The 14,640-nt window shown below is 43.3% G+C and overlaps 1 long non-coding RNA gene across 1 annotated transcript; it reads right to left on the reverse strand.

Annotated features, from left to right (window-relative positions):
- Nucleotides 1-197: 197 nt before the first annotated feature.
- LOC112562768 lies at nucleotides 198-8,478 on the reverse strand. Its single transcript, XR_003098925.1, has 2 exons — nucleotides 7,387-8,478; nucleotides 198-2,634 (listed from the first exon to the last, which is right to left on the reverse strand). It is a non-coding gene; the product is annotated as an uncharacterized LOC112562768 (long non-coding RNA).
- Between the last annotated feature and the right edge of the window lie 6,162 nt (nucleotides 8,479-14,640).

The raw sequence follows: 14,640 nt of genomic DNA on the forward strand, positions 1-14,640 counted from the left end.
GACCTGTGCTGCCAAGCCAAGATGGTGTAGCTGACTTCCTGGCGCAGACAAAGGGAAACGCGGCGTGGTAAATATGTGCAGCCGTCACACTTGACCTGTCAGGTCATTGTGTCAGACAGCAGGTTAATTAATGTCGGTCAATTAATAACGCTTTTTACGCGCGGTAGTATAATCGCAATACAAAAGGAGAAAACGTACTGTCCAAAAATAATTTTTATTATTAATATGATCGTTTGAGGTTCGCAGTCTGGGAGAGGCATCAAAACAAACTGTAATTTCAAAGTTAACTTTTTTCCTCAAGTGTGAAGTACTCGCGGTGAGCGTGTGTAGCCATTAATACCCTGGGTAGTGTAAGTTCTACCTTTCGGCATCTCCAGCCAGGTTTATGTCGGGTTCAGTGACACTGTCATTGGCGTCTTGTCATGTCAAAGGTGAAAGCCGACCTGCACAGACTTCAAACGTATCAAGAAAATAAAAAGCAATAATCAAGACTTTTTAAAATTAAAAACCAACCTGTTAAAAAAACCAGCAAACTCTTCAGTTTACATGTCTGAGACATTTTTAGTGATTTGATATGTTGGTTAACATAGTTCTGCGGAACTGCCATTGTTCACAATAAAGTTGACATCTCCAGGGAGGAAGAAGAGGGTTGGGTACACTTTCGAAAGTGATCGTGACAACTGACCATTATCCAGTAACCGAGTTCTGTGGAGGGCCGCACAGTCGTTACGGAACTACTCAACATCACCGGACATGAAATGAAGCGAGTCGGTTGAACTCATCGGTGGAGATAAGTGGTTAAAAGAAGCAAGGGATGACTGGGACACGGTGAACAAGCCCACAAGGTGCGACCTCTACGTGCCTGGTTGGCAGTAACGGACAACCTATGCCAGGCTGACCTAAATATAGTAACAAGCATCTATCTGGCGCAAGGAATGGCGAGTAACAAGATAAGGGAAGGCACTATGTTCAAGCAAATTAGTTTACGTAACAATGTCAGACGGAGGGTGCTCCACGCACCGCACCATCAGGGCACTAACCGGATCAGCCGCAGCCAATGCCCTCCACGCCAGCTACGCGTTTATCATCGCTTATTATCTCGAGATTATCGTCGGCAAGAATACTGCGTTTTTCGGAATGATGTTTCCCAGTCCATCTCCTAGCGTAAGGCACTGTTTCAGGCGCGTGAGCGACGGAACTTGAAAGTCCCTCCATCGAGTGCCATGCTTCACCTGCAAGACGACGATCCCAAGCCTGTCGCCGCACGAGACTCGGCATTGTGACGCAGCCACCGTTATTGCCGTTATTTAAACCCTCCTCACATGACTGCATGGTCATCTTCATTCATCGGTCAGCCTGCGTGATGGAGGATTTGTACCTTCCATCCCTGATGGAGATTGGTGTGGGTCAGACCCAGGTATTTCCCGCGATACACCTTTCCATCGCTGAAGATAACAGGATGCGGATATGTAAGCGGAATACAGAGCTTGGGTAGTATTTAAAGACAGAATGCAATGCTTGATACCCGGCATTTTATCCACCTAAAATACAACCACGCAGCCGATAGACGTAGTAAGATATATGAAGTAGAGAGGTAGTAAAAAATATCTTGAAGGAAGGTAGGAATACAGACAAACGGAAGGATAACGTCTCTGGACGGTCGGGGTGGGGAGACTCCAGTTCCGATGGACAGATCGTGGACTAAAATACAGACATCGGCATAAAGTGGAAAATAAACAGATTGATTGCTAACCACAAAAATTAATAATGAGTTAACGAGAAAAAAGGATTGCATAAACACATGAAAGATGAATAAATAATGGTCTCATGTTGTCAACAAGCCATAAGAGCGTAAACAAACAGCACAGTCGGAAACCCTCGTGATCACACACAAATGCAATAAACTGCGGAAAATCAGCCCAAAATTCTTCTGGAAGTCTGTGACCTCGTAGAGTACAAAGGAGGCTGTTGTCACCCTCTGCACATCCTCTCACCGTCTCCCAATGTGCATAAAATCGCCGTCTTCAGCGTGTTTTTCATGCTTGTCACAAGCGGCACTTCCGGTGGAGAAATCACTTCGCTCCGTGAATTCCAAGCACCTGTAATTACCTCAATCGATAGTTCCAACGGAAAACTGCGATGGCGGCTGGCAGTGTTACTGGAGGGGGCGAGGTGTCGACGGGCGGGGGGAGTCCGTCTTGCTGTCGTAGTCCGCCTTGCTGTGGATCTCAATACCGTTGATGAGGTCGCTGGTGGAGCCGATGGAGTCGCCGTCGTTGCGCGATGAGACGACAGGCGAGGGCGGTGTGACGATGACTAAAGGGAGGTGATGGGAACTATAGTCTTCCATGTCACAGCACCGACCCCGCATTTTGTTGACCAGATGGCGCTCCCGGCCGCGGCCATGCCCGTCCTCCACTCGTTGACGCTTCTTGCGGTGAGAGATGGAGCTGCAGTGAAACAGCAGCACGACGCCGGTGCCCACCAGGAGAAGCCCCACGAATGGGAAGGCTGCCATGCTGGCAAACCCCTCGGACTCCATGGGGCTTGGAAGGCGAGCGGTAGCGCCAAGTAGCTCGTCAGGCTTGTTCAGGCAGGATGCATGAGGCCTCCAGAGGACAGTGCTCGTGGGATCTGAAAACGGAGAGAGGGAGAGAGGAAAATCACATCAGTCGATGACTAGCTTAGCGGAAAACAGAATGAAGCCCTTTTTTTCTCGGGCATCGCTCCCCCACCCCATTCCGGACCGCCTTCATCACATCACCACCAACCACACTCACTTCCCCCACCGCATCCCTTCTACACATGCTATATGTCTATCACCGTGCTTTATCAAACAACAGTTGTGAATCTTAGCGATGTTTTATCAAATCAGTCTAAAGGTTAGAACGACTATGCCGAATCCTAGAGATTCGCCTACTAGCAGGTTCGATACCCGTGCTACGCAGCATACATCTACCAGTACCCCAACTATGGCTACCTGACTCCGTTTTAAAAAAAATCGCATCTGACTAGCCCTGTAACAAAACATTTGTAACTACTATATTAGAAAGACCTTAAAGATTTGGATTTAAAAACAATCCTCTATAAATTCTTCTTTCCCTGCATTTTCATAACCTCAGGTGTAAAAGCTAACTGCCGTCTCGCTTGGTGCAGCGATTTTAGAAGTCAATCGACTTGGTGTCATATTATTTAGCCATTTATTCAGGAGGACCGTGCGCCTTCGTCGAGCCTTGCAAGCCACGGTGTCGATGTCGGGCGAGAAACACTGTACCTGGCCAGCCAGCCAGCCTTCTCCTGCCCGCTATTTCCATCTTATTGGACAGTCTCCGGCCGCTTGTCTCTTGTGAGTGTGATTGATTGCACCCAATGTTTGCTGCCTCTAATCTCCTTTAATAAACTAATTCTCGGCACGCTACAGCGGCCACCAGGCTGTGGGGCCTTTCGCCGAGTTCACCACAACGGTCGTCTGGTCTGCCAGAGGTTCGTGAGCACCAGACCAGAGGCTTCACCGTCCGTCCGTCCGTCCGTCCGTCCGTCCGTCCCACAGCCTGCGCCATTCGTTTCTCGGATAATTAATTCACTTTTGTTTGAACCTGCTTTCAATTTAGTTAGAACATTTACAAATAAGTTACAAATTTACAAATAAGTTACAAATAAATGTCTTTTTCTTTATTTAAACAGCTTCTTATTTTTATGGGAAGCACTTAGAGGATTTACAAATAATCTATTAACTGTCAACAATGTATTAGTAAACCTTAAGACAATAGGATACAGACCATGGTCAGACCCATTAACAGACTTCACTATTTTTTTTTTTTTTTTTGGTCTGGGGTCTTTGTGTAATTCTTTCGCTGTAATTAATTCAGAATAAGTGGAATTTGAAGTACATTTTAATTTATCAGATATATTTGCGACATTTATCGAATGTTATCATTGTTCTAAAATGTTCAGCAGTTAAAGAAGCTACTGGTTTATAACTTATGTTTAATAATGATTTTCCTATAAGAATAATAATAAAATAATAACAGTCTCACAACATATGGCGACAATATAGCAAAATGTATAGATGACTACACGGTACTAAAAATATATAGAGATTATTCAAACAGTGATATGAAAATTGAATGAATTTGCTTAAATTAATAAATATATTCATCACCTGCCTCGTCTAAATTACCCAACGGACAAGTTCTTAATTATCTAGTGATATCACTATATCTTAACTGTTGAAGATGTAATCTATGGCGGCTTAACTTAAATTTTATTAAGTTTGATGAGCTGGAGACAAAACTATTAAGTAGTTCTCAAAACCAAAATATTCTTTAAACCTACTGTAAGTGTAAGTCTTATTTGTGTCTTTGTCTTGTTTCCGTTTTTGAATAAATTGATTATTTAAGCGTTCCATTACAATATTTTTAAAATGACAGGCAGGAAAAACTACAGCCACGTTTCCAGATGAAGGGAACACTGAAAGCATCTAACAAAGAATGGACATAACTAAACCAGGATAGCTTACATACTGGGTTATCAAATAGAAAGTTTCACAGGTGGGACAAGAGAACATAAATTTTTAGTTCCAGCTTTATGTTCCATATATAACCTATACCAAAAGCACAGTCACCTATATTTTTAAAATAATTACAGGAGAAATAGTTCACCATACATCAAAGTCCACAACTCAGCTGCTCGTCTCGTTTTCCAGACTCTCAAGTCTGAATGTGTCACACCACTTCTTCACTCTCTTCATTGGCTACCTGTTACAGGTAGAATAGACTACAAGCTCTCAACTCTTTGCTATGGATTCTTTGTCTTGCTAACCATCATGTAACGACTCCGTCTTACACTGTTTATACTATCTACATCCCTTCATACCTTCATCCATTGCTCTACGTTCTACTCGTGTATCTCTATGTTGTTCAGAGCCTATACCTTCTTCACTCTCCCCTGGCTATCTTTCATTTATCATTATTTGTCTGTGCAGAGAGTGCGATCTATCTTGGTCGTGGCGGTGCACGTTAAGTTCACATTATTATTACTATAATTACTATCATTATCATTATTATTATTTATTTTTTTATTAATTGATAATTGAGTCTGCTTTTGAGACAAAAACGTTATGTGTGAATACCTGCCTTGCTTGCTGCAACCCTCACACTCTCCCCAACAGACTCGTTATATAATTACTGACAACATGTGCGACGATGCCATGAAAATGCATCGGCAGACCTAATGGCGCATTCTATCGCGTTTTTTCAGCCACCATCGAGATAAACATTGATTTTGAAGAATGTAATCGAAATACACGAAGGTTAGGCAAAACATGAGTCGTATACTTGATTGCATCAGACAATACATTCAACATATTGACCAGCCACAGCAACTACAACCCTTGGATTAGCGACTTCATAATGTGAGTTATAAATAAACACCACCAGGATATATGCAGAGAGTTATGTAGTCTATGTGCTCACCAAAGGAAATCCAATCTGATCATAAAGTTTCAAATTTCTGAGTATTATAGACCAGCCGGTGTGAATAATTGTCGCTGAAATAGATTATTCAATAAATTTTGAGCGTGTTGTTGCAAACATATTTTATGTCCTCGAGCAACAGACGGCTATATTTGACTATACACTAACAAACACAACAACAGAAAAATGGAGGGGGGTGGGGTGACGAGAGAGAGAGAGAGTGCAGAAAGGTCCTCACGTATACGCAAATGGTGGAGAAAGAAAGCCCCTACCCACTTTTTTATCTTTTTGATCGCCTTGAAAACAGCGGAACTTTTGTCATGATCCCAGAATGAATCAAAATTCTCATTTCATGACAAATCACCTTTTGGCTCTGATCATGAAGTTTGAGAGAGACAAAATAACACAATAGTTTGTCTCGCACCGTGTGCAAGTCATTCCTGGACTGGACCCTCAGGCAAGAGACGAAGGCAAGTCGGACATCCACTGTCCCTCCCACCCTTCACCCCCCACCCCACAAGCCAGTAGGGTAGAAAAGTATAAGAACCAAACTACGGCCGACTACAGAACAGGGTATTTCATGGCGGGCGACATCGCTTGTGACAGTAAGCTGTGCCCCGAGCCCTCAGACATGCTCATCGATTGATCACACTATCGATCCTCTCACCTACTAACTCTCGCGCTCTAGTTAGAGACCTAGTCGCCTATCTCCTGCCTCTAGAGCTACCCCGGCCCCCCGACCCCTGCCCCCGGCCTCCGACCCCCGGTCCCCGGCCCCCCGACCCTCACGCGCGGCGTCAGAAGGATGACTGCTGCGGAAGGTGCGCTGGGTCAATACCAGTCCCCCACCCCACCTCAACCCCCGACCCTCTCCCACGTCTGCCAGCAATAGCTATCCTAACACTACGTGCCGTAGTGACGTACTTCCCACCTGTCAGTTATTTCGCGAGACATTTTCATTTAAAGCCCTACTCGAGAAGTGTGCTTTATAAAAAAACAAAAATTAGTCAAACGTGAATAAAGCTCTAAACTTATCTGAACATACAGCTCTTATTACAGATTTTTCACAAAAAAAAAAAAAAGAAAGAAAGAAATCGGTGAATTTGTAATTCAAAGTGAGAGCGTGGGTGGGCGTGGGTGGGTAGAAAAATGCGGATTTACAATGCTTGTCACGTCACTGAAGGCTGCAGGCAATGCAAGTGTCTTGACAATGTGTAAACAAGATGTTACCGAACTGTTTGTGATGTCACGGGTACAGAGAGCTTGACCTCTTTCCCAAACCAAGGAGAAAACTGAAATATTTTAAATTGCGTGCATCGTAAACGGAACATATATTTTCCGCTCAGATTTTGAGGATTTATGTTTCCTATGAAACTATAAGCACCTCGGGTAAAGATTCTTATCCACGACAGGGGTGTTGATGCATTGTGTCAGGAATATTTTGTGTCTAACACACACACATACACACACATACACACACATACACACACGCACCATGAAGATTCTCGTGCAGTCACCCACACACACCACACACACACACCGCAGACTCGCATGTTTGTGTACGAAGCTTGTGCAACAAACTGCTTTGTGCAGCAATAAAATGTTTACAAGCCCACATCACGGCGCTAGTTGCTTTGTGCGAGAGACAGACAGCAGTAGGCGAGGCTGGAAGTGAACTACATCTCTAAATACAGTCTGTGGGAGACAACATATCGCTGCTCCAAACAGCGGCGCTCGTGGCGCAGTGCCACCCGCCCAGGCATTGTTGATGGTAGTATAACATAACCCAATCCATAACCCACACTGCCTCGCCCTCTCTCTCTTTCTCTCAACTGCTTTTATGTCATCACGGGAATCAAAAGGCTTTCGCTCGAACCCTCAATGAACGACAAGGGCTAGACTCGGTACTTACCACCAGCGTTCGCGGGTCGCTGCTGGCCACATTGTCGTCGTCGTCGTTGTCATCATCAGCGTCGGCATGCAAAGAGATGCTAATCCATTGACTGCCCCAAACAAAGTATCCGCTGACGGACACCTAGAATCGTCACCTGGTTAATGTTTGAGGTTTGCGTGATAATCCACTCTGGTCGGTTGAGAACGAAAACAACCGTCGTTGCGTGTCAGGTGTGGAGGGAGTCCTGCTGTCCCTCCCCACTTCTACTATCTTTCCATCGCCACATTTGTTCCTCGTTTTTTGTGACAAAGTCTGTAGGTGGGCAGGGCAAGTCCCAATATATCCGATTCCTAGCAGCACGTGGTCGTGCCGTGACGTCACGAGCACCGTGTCACCTAACGAGCACTGGTCACTCTCTCGCACGTCACGGGCTGTCACGCACTCGTCACAGGCAACCACTCGGAGAGGTGTGCGGGTCGGGCTGCGAGGCCACGTCTCCTTTCGAAGGCTGACGGATCGAAGGGTGCAGGCAAACAACTAACAATCCTTTGCGGCTTGATATCAAACTGGCTTTGCCGGCGTCGGCGCATGCTGGCCTCGTCTGTCGGGGCACGCCAGCACGCGGGGTTGTGACCCTCCTCCCGTCGCTAGCTTGGCGTACGCTCCGCTTGCGCCTGCTTCCCTTTGGGATGCTGGAGGGAGGGGGAGCTCAGGGGACGGGGGATGGCGCGGGAGCAGCCGCTGTTGGCAAACATGGCTTTTGGCTCCGCCACACGTCATGGCGCGTGCAGCCGAGTGCAGCTGCTGCCAACACCTGTGTGCAGGGAGCGCGTCTTGCTTACACAACACAGTAGGTGCGTGAAGAATGCCGGCCTCCAGTGTTCTGTGGTTACAACCGCCATCACCACAGTATTAGCATACTTCCCACAAGAAAATATAATAGAGGGACATACAATAAGTTACAGAAACGCTCATGCCGTAAAACATTCGGGAGTTCATCGTTTAACAACAACAAAGCGTAATGTGAATTTTGTTTGTAAACCAAATGAATTTTAAGATGTAAGTATTCAGACAAACACCTGAATCAACAAGTCATCGGAACTGTCAGTGGTTTTTGACTCGGTCAACAATGTGTGGCCATCTGAATATGTGTCACTGCAGTCGCTGGGGGATGTCCAGCCGCTCCTGCAGTAAGAACTGGAACAGCAGGATGTGTTGTGTTGTGGGTGGATGATCCCATGATGTCCCAGACCTCTCTATGGAAACCATATTAGGTCATCATGATGGGCAGTCAAGCCGCTGACTTTCCCGCTGCTGCAAGAAGTCGGTCACCACGCAAGCCCAAGATGGAGTGGCGATGTCATCATCTTGCAGCATGGAGCCTCTTCAACGACCTGACAGGTTGGTATGATGAGAGGATGCACAGTCTCCTTTGTACAGCCCTGTGTCAGTGACCCGGGAAGGAGAAGAAGAGGGGATCTACCATGAAGATGGAACGGCTGGGAAGAAGGGGGTAGAAGGTCAGCCATTCTGTCATTTCAGACCATCTGCCATGAAGATGGATGACTCTCCAGACCATCCAAGAGTCGTTGCCATGCCGGCGGTCTCTTAAAGGACAACACGAGCGCAATATTTTTTGTTTATGATCGGCTTAAGTTCATTTAAAAATAATAATTCAAAAGTTATGAGTACACAATTATACTTAATTTTCAAGATATATAAGCCTTCCAATATCGGCATTTTTATCTGTCATTGAAAGTTGCTGTACTACACTGAAGAGTCATTTTGCGTGTCAGCAGTATTTCTAACAAACCGTGGTTCAGTTCAGTAATCTGTTCATGTATTCGAGTCAAATGAAGAGACATCGATCAGGTTGTCGTTTTGAAGAAGTAATTTATTGCCCAGAAAATGAAACGGCTGATGTTTTAATACAGCCCTAAATATTTGAAATTTATTTAGCAACTTCGACTGAAGTTAGAAAAATTAAAAGGTCCAAACCAAATTCACTTCACAGACTGGTAAGTAAATCTTTTCCATATCAAAATTTAATGAGTAACAATCACGGTTATTGCAGTCGACTTCGTATTAGTTGATTCTCTGTTACTAAGTGGGCGCATTTGAGTTAATTTTTCCATGTGTATAATACAATTTCAAATTTGCATTTATTCAAGATAAGCTCCTGTAAATATTTTATTTCATAGATGGTTAATTTCCAACATCATTGACTGCTGATAATGAGTTTTGTACCATTGCCATTACAAACATAACATAACAATTCGATGTATATTTATCAAAAAACCATTTCTTCTTCACCTAGCTGCATGCAAAATTCGCTATCTACTTACTCGGACCTGTAGATTTTAGCACTGTGCTGGATGAGGATACGGCTGATGTTGTGTTTGTGACTGTGTCACGAGGTCACTTGTAGACCTAACGATGTAGGAAGTGTCGATGTTGTATATCTGGTGATCTTTGTTGAAGCTTTTTACCAGCAGTCGTAGTTGGTTTTAACAGCTCGTGCTTTTGTAACCTCGGCACTGCTGTAGGCAGATCTCTTCGTTTTACTGAAAGTCCAAGACTTGCTTGTACTGTACTTGTACAAGCGACTGGATAATAATCGCTTTTGAAATGTTTTCAACAACTTGTTTACGGTGTGGGGACGAAGTTTGCACGGACATTTGAACAAAGCTGAAATCTGCGAATACAAATCTGTGAAGAATGTTAATTCACTGGCATTTGTAGCCAGCATCTTGAGGGACTGACAATGAGTACAAACTAACTCCATCTGAGTGCCTAAGAGAACATCCAGCAAGAGCTTATCGTGTCCTCATCTGTTTTCTTTTACCGAGGATTGCATCTTTACTCTTCGAATTCACTCATTTAGACGATGCTATTTTTAGATATACCACCCTTTCGTCACTTCCTATTTTCTCGAAAAATCCAGGTGTCCTTAACAGAAAAAGCAGTAATATAATATTTCTCATGCTTCTTCGCCATAAAATTCCACCGTAATATGTTTTTGTGATACTTTATACTATAGTTGCTCTTTATACTATATTTGCTCTATTTGCAGCTGTTTTTGCTGAGCACTCGTTCAGAAGGAAGTGTTCTGAATCCATCATATTCACTAGGTACCAATTGTAGCTCTGATAACTAACTGTTCTCCTAGACTAACCTGATGTACTAGTGCAGCTCTGATTGATTATTGGTACTTTGCCCTGATTGATTTCTAGCCTATCAAAACAGAAAGCTAAATTAGTTGTTATCATCTGTTCATATGTTCACCATCCTACATATCCTGCTCAGAACAATGGAAAAACCAGTTTTATAGTCCAGTACTGTTTTGTGCCAATAAACACACAGACAGTAACAATGAATCAACGCATTGTTTTCATTAAATGAAACATTATCAGCCAATGTCATCGAAACAAATCATTTTAACAAGAACTTGAGCTTGAACTGACATAACCTATGCTTTCAAACTTCAGACCAGTGATCTCAGAGGTGAAGAAAGTGAATATCGTGTGTCCAGCATTGGCCTGGATGCAGGCCCCGTTGTCTCATGGACTAAACTAATGTTCTCATAGTCCTCTCAGGCATTGCCTGCCACGCTTGATGAAGAAACTGGTACCACTGATTGAGGTCAACCGCTGAGGGATGGTTGGCTAAGTCACTGCCGAGGACATCCAACATTTGTTCAAAATGGATTCACATCCGGGGAACAGGCCGGCCATTCCATGCGGTTGACTTGGTGCTGCTACAGGAAGGCATTGACGGGCATGTGCGCTCTGGCTTCCTGAAGAATGGCGCCTAGTCCAATGGCCTGCAGAAAAATATTATTTCTGTATACCACGCCTGTCAGCCTGTCTTGCATTAGGTACAGGCGAGATATATCGGCCTTTCCCATCCCACCTTACGCCATTATGGATTGTCGTTAAATTCCCATTTACTGTTCACTCACACAAACATATTCACTTAAAAAAAAAAAAAAAAAAGACTTTGAAGATATTGTAGCTGTTGGTACAAACACGATTAATACAAACATAGAAAATACAAATGAGCTATCAGTTATTTTGAGCAGTATATGTAATATACCGACAGCTGTCCCTATAATGTGCTTATAAGTAAGATAAGTGTCCGCATCATGAACATAAAACAATAAAACACGATATAATGTCCACATCATGTACATAAATATGACATATTATATTTTTGTATTGCAACTCTTCTACCACTACCAATTCGTCCTCCAGATTTGTAGATGAAAAAAAATCGCTTATAGGTTGTCGTCGCCCCGCCCTTCCGTCAGAAGGAAAACGGTCGTGGCCTCTAGAGTCGACAGGTCAGATCGATACCGGTTGAATGGCTGGTCGCCACGCCAGCTAGAGGGTCATGCCAGCTATAAACGTCACGTCAGTTAAGAGTCAGGCACTTTCATTGAACGAACTGCTAACCTTTCGGCGTCTGCAGCACGAAAATAGCGGGACTGCATTGTGCGACAGAGAGTGCCCACAGCTCGTATACAATCTTATTTCTGGAACTACTTACTTGGCTGTTTTTGCTGCTGCCTGACAAGAAAATGATTACGAGTGTCTGGGGACGGCAGGACGCTGGCCGTAACGCTACATCAAGATGGAGGGATCAAGGGTCACATCGAATACTCTTAATCCTCTCTTCCACTCTCCTCCCTTCTGCAGCCAAATTTATTACATCTTGAGTGCGTAGGCGTACTGTGTTTATTTTTATTTTTTTAATTTTTTTTCTGTTTCCCAGACTGCAAAGCTAGTGGGGTAGTAGTGGGCCCCACGACAGGTTGCTCACCTGTAGGTGTGATGTGGGCTGTCCTGCTGCGCGCTACACGATGCGCTTGATGAGATGCCCATCGGTTTGTGCTAAACTCAGTTATGTCCCCTAAAATGGTCTATCCCATTACGCGCATTATTTTAAGTTTAATTTAATACAAATATTATTTAATATGAGGAAAATTATTTTAACTGAATTTCTCGAGATTTTATCATTTAGAGAGCCCTGACTTGTCATTTACCGAGTTGCAGGTTTGCACAAAATGTGCTGTCACTGCATTGAATGCTTTGTAAAGTGTATCAGTTTTTTGTGAAACGCTTAGGAAATTGCTGCATTTGAGAGGTAGCTTGAGGACGGATTTTTTCTTACTATTTTTACTTTATGCAATTAACTTTAAGGATTCGCAAATTTATCATCTGAACAATTTCAGACCTATCAGATGAGTATTTTAATTAGTGACATTACATCATACTGCTGACTTCGTGAGCTGTTGCTAATAGTGAAAATACTTTTTATTTTTTAAAAAGCAACCATTTTATTGCGTCTCAACCCACAAAATCTCATGGGCCCCAACTCGTCCCCACTTGGGCTTAAGACAGGCCCTTGACTTTAGTGAAATTGTACTGAAATGCAAGAATATTCTCCTCAATATGCTGCGCACTAAAGTTGCAACACTACCCCTCCCCCAATGTAAGAGAAACACTTCATCTGAAAGGTAAGTAAAATGCTACAATATCGAGGTATGTGACCAAAAACTCATGTTAATGCATGCTGTCGAGGCACTTATATGACAGAATTAAGACACACTTCTATGTTAGTTATGCCGCAATCTTGAAGAAAACAGTAATATCTCTATATAAAAATATAAACCTAAAGAAAATAGCTGCTGATGAAAAACTTACCATTCTCCATCTCATCTCATGATCTTCCAGATTGTCCTCCAGCCTTTGCAGATGTTCCTCTATCTTTAGATGAAACAAATTATTTAACAAAATACGTGCACATAAAAAAAACTCTCCCTATTTATACTTTGTTCCCACAAATTGGAATATTCTCCATGATTCTTCTGGTTAATCCAGTCTATAACTGCTCTGGAATGTATACAGCAAAATCTTCGCTGTTTACAGTGCTTTGCTCGTCATCTCCTAGAGAGTAAGTTACATGCAAAGGAGATCTGTTAGTGCCACTAGCCTTATTTGCCGAATTATTAGAGGGACAGGTAATGTGATCCATCTCCGTAGGATTGGTAACTATTTCCCCAATATTCTGAAGATGAGACGATGCTTTTTTCTGATAACTCTCTAATGCCAAAGATGTGGATTCGCTATTAACATATTTCATGTGTTGATCTCTTCTTTTTAAAATTCTTCTCCTCTTTGTCCAATATGGCAATGTCATCTTAAAATTTTTCTAAAGAAAGGAAATACCGGAAAACTAACACCCATGAGTTTGCAATGCTGTGTTAAGCAATATTTCCAATTATCCTGTAGATAACGGGACGATTAAAACAGGGGTGTGCATCCATCATACTCGCCCCCAATTCCTGTAACACTATTCCCGCATTCAGCAGTTTCAGCTGACGTGGCTTCCTTTTGTCAGCAGTGTTTCACCTGTTGCAGCGGCTCGAAGCCTGGTTATATATACACATATATCTGTCTCCCATGTTTGGGTCACCTTACCAAACTTTCTGCAAGGTAAAAGACTGCTCTGGTATTTGCCGCTCGGCATTCTGGAAGATTCTGTGAGATTTTCCTGCCGTCAGGCGTTGTGCTGAAGCAGGCAGAGGGAGCACAAGGTTAGGATGCCTTAGTGTCACAGCTTTATGAGGCTGTGCTGCTCTGAGTCAAAGTGAATGTGAGCCGAACACCAGCTGTGCGCGCAGGTCAGATGTTTTTTTCTTTCGGCACAAAAAGCGATTCCCTTAGAATCAGAACAAAAACACTTACGAAAAATTGTATACTAAGTTTATTTCCTAAAGGGTCTTAAACAGCGTCAAATAAGTGCTAGTGCGTGTATTGTCTTTTCTTGCTAGATAAAAATCAGTCTTAGTTGCTTATTGAAAGTATCAACTACACAAGGGGAGTAATCAAAGCACTGTGCGATAACGCCGGACAAGTTCTTTCCCCTTCGCAATTTCTTACCGCGGTTCTCGAGCTAAAAAGACGCTGCAGCGTTACCAATGGTGATAAAATGTTAATGACAACAGCCTGAAATGGAAACAATTCAAATAAACTAGTAATTGTGGGGGTTGCAGTGGTATAAGTTGTAGTAAGAGCATCAATAGATGATGATGATGATGAGGTGCATCTTATTGTCATAGTCATAACTGACTGAAACAAAACGGATCGAGACAGACTCCTCGGCTCAGTCAGTACTCGCTTTAATTTAATCTGAGGTCGTGATGTAGGAAAAAAAAATTAATAAAAAGTGTATTATCTGCTCTTTCTGTAATCTTTTTCCAGCTGCTGT

The sequence above is a fragment of the Pomacea canaliculata genome, linkage group LG4, assembly GCF_003073045.1.
Source record: "Pomacea canaliculata isolate SZHN2017 linkage group LG4, ASM307304v1, whole genome shotgun sequence".
NCBI lineage: Eukaryota > Metazoa > Mollusca > Gastropoda > Architaenioglossa > Ampullariidae > Pomacea > Pomacea canaliculata.